Raw genomic sequence first — 6,039 nt, 5'->3', positions numbered from 1 at the left:
AATCCACATCCGGCCAAACTAGCTTGAAGGGACCCCCACCCCCAGCCCCACCCCCACCCCAGAAGCTTCGGCCTCCTTTCCCCCACCACACTGGAGGGGAAAAAGGAGGGGCGAGGCTAGCAAATGGAGGGTCACATAGAAGAAGTCAACGTTCGGCTTCATTCGGAAACATTCTTCCCCATCCCGGCAGCTTTCGGAAGTAGGGGGTGGAGCCATCACCGGAAGTCTCAGCCCCCTTTTACCTCGTACTCTATTTGGGAGACGGTGCTCGATGGTATGGTACTATCCTGTTGGCTTAACTTGTCCAAGCCTTCTTCTTCGAAGTTGTAGTCGCTAAAATTAATGTTGGAAGCTTCGATTTTCGATGTTTCTTCAGGACTGGGTGAGATCTGGTCGAGTGACTGTGTGTCTGATGGCACCTCCATCTTCTCTGTTGACCCCAAAACTCATCCCTCCGTCTCATGACGCCGCTGACCTAGTTTGTCTCCTTTAGCACACCGTAGCCGGGTGCCGGGAGGCCCGTGGTTGTCGTCCAGATTTTTGCGTCACGTGGTCTTTGTTGCTCTGTCAGACTTGGAGCTGGGGCTGCCGGTAAGAGCGCCCCCTAGGCAGGGGCCCAGGCAGTGCAGAGCCTCCCCTCCCCTATCCCAGGCTCACGGTCCACGGCGGGAAGTTACACGGAGCACCTGGGGTGGGTCTCTTGGACGGCCTCCCTGTTGTTCCCTGCCAAGAGATCCTCTTCTCCTGGAATCTCAGAGAAATCCCGAGATGAGGAAGGGAGCTATAGAGAAATTCAGCTGGCCCATCACGGTAGGGGTCGTTAGTTAGCAAGGCGAGTTTCGTTTGCTTTGCCTTTTTATTGAGCATGTATGTCCAACCATATAACTACCCAGCTGTTCTGTTTCTCTCCTGAATATAAGGTGATCTCTGGAAAGAGGCCCAGAATTTACTACGAACATTAAATGTTGGGACTACAAAGATGTAGATTGACGGCCCCTGCCTTCAAGGACCTTATAGATTAGCTAGCTAGCATTTATTTAGCACTTTACAAATGTCTCATTCATCCTCACAAAAAACCCTGGGAAGAAGATGCTATTTTACAGAGGAGAAAACAAGCAACAGAGAGGTTAAGTGACTTGCATTGGGCCACACAACTTGGAAGTGTGAGGTTGCATTTAAATTTAGTCTTCCTGATTTTCTAGTTTTCTATCCACTACCTCTTAGTTTGCCTCCAGTTAAGCTTGGAGTCAACAGATTGGCTTAGCATCTGCAAACAGTTGTACTTGATAAGTTATGGTGGGGTCAAAGGGGTCAATCAAAGTGTTATGAGAAGTTAGAGGAGTGAGAGATCTTGTTAATTTGGTCAATGTTAGGAAATTTGAGGAGTGAGACCTAGGAGTATGAGGAAAGGAGAACAAGTTACTCAGTACAGCAGCAGCCCTTCTTCCTCCATGGTGGTCAGCTACGACCCCCAATTCTGCAGCAACCATGTTGAAAGGACCTGCTGTTGGCATTGATCTTGGCACCACTTACTTCTGTGTGGGAGTCCTCCAATATGAGAAAGTGGAGATCATTGCTAACAACCAAGGATACAGGCCACCCTAAGCTATGTCACCTTCACTGACACAGAATGTTTAATTGATGATGGTGCAAAGAATCAAGTTGCAGTGAACCCCACTAACACAGTTTTTGATGCCAAACATCTGATTGGTCACAGATTTGATGGTGCAGTTGTACAGTGAGACATGAAGCATTGGCCTTTCTCGATGGTGAATGACGCAGGATGGTCTAAGGTGCAAGTGGAGTACAAAGGAGAGACCAAAAGTTTCTATCCAGAAGAAATATCTTCTATGGTCTTGACCAAGATGAAAGAAATTGCTGAAGCTTACCTTGGGAAGACTGTAACAAATGCTGTGGTCACAGTACCAGCCTATTTCAATGATTCCCAATGTCAGGACAGTGAAGATGCTGGAACCATTGCTGGTCTCAGTGTGCTCTGAATCATCAATGAGCTATTGCTATTGCTTAGCACGTGGACAAAAAGGTTGGTGCTTAGAGACATGTGTTGATCTTTGACCTTGGAGGTGGTACTTTTGATATCTCCATTCTTACCATTGAAGACGGCATCTTTGAGGTCAAGTCCACAGCTGGGGACACCCACTTGGGTGGGGAGGACTTTGACAACTGAATGGTCACTCATTGCTGAGTTCAAGCAAGAGCACAAGTGAGAACAAGAGGGCTGTTCGCTGTCTGCGCACCACTTGTGAATGTGCAAAGCATACCCTCTTTTCTAGTACCCAGGCCAGTATTGAGACTGACTCCCTCTGTGAAGGTATTGACTTCTATACATTAATCACCTGAGCCCGTTTCAAAGAGCTGTATGCTGATCTCTTCCATAGCACACTGGACCCTGTGGAAAAGGCCTTAAGAGATGCCAAACTAGAAAAATCACGGATTCATGACATCACAGATTCATGACCTTGTCCTGGTAGGTGGTTCCACTCAAATCCCCCAAATGCAGAAGCTTCTACAAGACTTCTTCAATGGCAAGGAACTCAACAAGAGTTATCAGTCCTGATGAGGCTGTTGCCTATGGTGCAGTGTCCAGGCTGCCATTTTTTTCTGGAGATAAGTCTGAGAATGTGCAGGACTTGGCAGCTGTTGGATGTCACTCCTCTTTCCCTTGGAATTGAAACTGCTGGTGGAGTTATGACAGTTGTGATCAAACAGACAGACCTTTACTACCTATTCAGACAACCAGCCTGGTGGTGTTTATTCAGATTTATTAAGGTGAGAGAGCAATGACAAAGGATGACAACATGCTTGGCAAATTTGAGCTCACAGGAATCCCCGCCAGCATCCAGGGGTGTCCCTTAGATTAAAGTAACATTTGACATTGATGCAAATGGCATCCTCAGTGTTTCTACTGTGGATAAGAGCACAGGCAAGGAGAACAAGATCACCATCACCAGTGATAAAGATGGTCTTAGTAAAGAAGACATTGAGCATATGGTCCAGGAGGCTGAGGAATACAAGGCTGAGGATGAGAAGCAGAGAGACAAGGTGTCTTCCAAGAATTCTCTTGAATCTTATGCTTTCAACATGAAAGCTACTGTAGAGAATGAAAATCTGCAAGGCAAAATTGGTGATAAAGACAAACGGAAGATTCTTGACAAACGTAATGAAATAATCAACCAGCTGGATAAGAACCAGACTGCTGAGAAGGAAGAATGTGAGCATCAGCAGAAAGAATTGGAGAAGGTCTACAACCCCATCATTACTAAGCTGTACCAGAGTGCAGGGGGCGTGCCAAGAGGCATGCCTGGTGGGTTCCCAGGGGGTGGAGCAGGCCCATTTGGAGGTGCTTCTTCTGGACCCACCATTGAAGAGGTCGACTAAACACACCAGAAGAAAGAACATTCCACACAGCTTTCTAAAAATTGAAGAGCTCAAATTTGTAGCCAAGGCAATAGCAGTTTAAAAGTAACATTTAAGCTACTGTGTAAATCTGGGCATTCTGAATACTTGATTCAATGTGTGTAGAAAGAGAGAAGTGAACAACATTGCACTTTATCAGTACTGTAAACAAGTGGAAATGCAATTCTTGTCCTGGAGATTGACACAATTAAAAAGAAAAGAAAAGGAGAACAAGGTTGCATTTTTTCCCAGAACTATTGGAATAACTTCCCTTGGGGCATACCCCTCAGCTTAATGAATAAATATCAAAATAGGGAAGGAGGGCTGTTCCTGGCTCGTAGACAAAGTGCTGGAAGGTACAAATTTAGAAATGTTCTAGTTCAATCCCCATTTTACAAATAAACAGTCTTAGTCAAGTCACTTACAAGTCCTGAGCCAGTGTTCTTTTCACTGTGCTGACTACTATTTTCTTACTTCTTCCCTACCCTTTCTCTTTTTGCATCTTCATATATATCATTGAACTTGCTTTCAGATAACAGTTAGGGAAGGGAGGGTTGAGAGTGGTGGCATATCACTTGACCTAGTGACCAGTAAAGAAATGATTTTTCTTAGTCAATTTCTAGTCAAGCTACTAGGTTTACATTGATATTGGACTGAATCTTAAGTTTCCTTTAGGGTTAGGCTGAGGGTCTTGGGTGTTCACTCTCAAAAGCACATTCTGGTCTCAGCTCTGTTGTCAGCTGATCATGTCAACCTGCATAATCCTCTACCTTCCCTGAGCCTCTGTTCTCACATCTCTAAGATGGGAATAATAAAGTCACTTTAAAGGGAACTTTATGTTGGAGACACAATGAAAAGTACAAAAAGATTATGTTGGGGTGAGGGATGTTTTAATATTCTCAGTATTCCTATGCTGGATTATTCCAGTATCTCATTGTAGCATGAAGGTAGCCTTGGATTCTCCAGACAGTACAAATGTAACACTAACTTTGACTAGGCTTTGGTGAGGGTATCTTCAGCTATAATCTACGAAGGAGCCCACTTAAGTTCTGAGAGGTTAGAGGGTCAGGCTGGCCAACAGGTGTTAAATTTTTTTGGATCTTGGATTTCACAAAGAATGTCAACTAGGAAAAGGTTTGGGATCTGCAGTGGTGCACAGGTGTGTCTGGGATGTACTTTTAACTGTTTAACATATGACTCTCCAGTAAAAAAACAAGTATGCATGACATACTTTTAAGATTAACATTTTATCCATTGTTTTCTTATGTGTAGATAACCATCCTAACAATGAATCAAGTCCTGATGCATTCAGTCACTTTGCAGTCATGTCTGACTCTCTGTGACCCCATTTAAGATTTTCTTGGCAAAGATACTAGAGTGATTTGGCATTTCCTTCTCTAGCTCATTTTACAGATGAGGAAAGTGAAGCAAACAGGGTAAAGTGAACTTGCCCAGGGTCACAAAGTTAGTCAAAGTGTCTAAGGCCAGATTTGAACTCACAAAAATGAGACTTGCTACCTACAAGTCCAGCATCCTCTCCACTGCACAACCTATGTGCCTTTCTGGATGGGCAGTTTTTGCCAAATTCCAAGGTATAAATGCTCACCCTGACGATTTGTTTATTTATTTAAATTTTTTTTTTCACCCTGGTAATTTAACAATCAGTTGCAAGCAGAGTTCTTGGCACGTGATATATACTTGTGGGTTGAATTATGAGAGTTGACCAAATTTGCATAGAGAGTAGGTAGCAGAGCTTGGGTTCGAATCTCTCCTACTAACAAGGAAAGCCAGAGAAGCAGTTACATGGCAGAAGGTATAGAGTACCAAGCTTAGAGTCAGGAAGACCCAAGTTGAAATCCAAAGAAAAAAAGAAGTGACTGAATGGAGAATCTCAATGGTGGTGATATTCTGAGTGGAAAGAAGCAGAGAGATGAGAGTGATGTTGAAATAAAATCAGCAAAACTACTGACATATGTGGGGGAATGACAGAAAGTTTTTTCGTATTCATTTTTAAGTTAAAGTTTTCCAATTATATAGCTGACTCCAGTATGCCCACTTTTGTGTCTCTGACATCAGAGAAACCATGGATAATTTAAGTATAATGAACAACATTATTGTTTAAAAGTTTTGGAATTTCAAAATTGAAATTTTTTAAATGTAAATTTTTAAAAAATTTAAATGTGAAATTTTAGATTTCGATTCATTTTAAATTTTCATTATTTTATTCTTTTTTTAGTGAGGCAGAGTCAAGTATGTTGAGGACAAAGGAAATCCAGACAAAGCTCTATAAGAATTTGAGAGTGGAGAGAGAACTTTGAGCTGAAGAGAAGGAGGAAGCATATAGGTTTTGGCGGCAGTATACCTAGAAACCCTCAATGACCTCCATTTACCATCAATATATAGGAAAAGACTTTAGAGTACACACACACACACACACACACAATTATATTTTATGCACTATAATTTAACATGACAATAATATATATAAAAAAGCAAATTTATTTTTGTTAGATATATGGAAGGGGACAACAATTAGGTGCCATGACCTGCTTAGGGTCACCCAGTGAGCAAGTGTCAGGGACCAGATTTATTCAGATCTTCCTGATTCTGGGCTTGGTGCTC

The 6,039-nt window shown here is 42.8% G+C and overlaps 1 pseudogene; it reads left to right on the top strand.

The window, feature by feature from the left end:
* The first annotated feature begins 245 nt into the window (after positions 1-245).
* LOC110208055 (heat shock cognate 71 kDa protein pseudogene) lies at positions 246-3,802 on the top strand (annotated as a pseudogene).
* The last annotated feature ends 2,237 nt before the right edge of the window (positions 3,803-6,039 follow it).

The sequence above is a fragment of the Phascolarctos cinereus genome, unplaced genomic scaffold (genome assembly GCF_003287225.1).
Source record: "Phascolarctos cinereus isolate Bilbo 61053 unplaced genomic scaffold, phaCin_HiC Scaffold_726;HRSCAF=1367, whole genome shotgun sequence".
NCBI classification, from domain to species: domain Eukaryota; kingdom Metazoa; phylum Chordata; class Mammalia; order Diprotodontia; family Phascolarctidae; genus Phascolarctos; species Phascolarctos cinereus.
The sequence above is the reverse complement of the archived record's forward strand: the minus strand, read 5'-3'. Positions and strand labels throughout refer to the sequence as shown.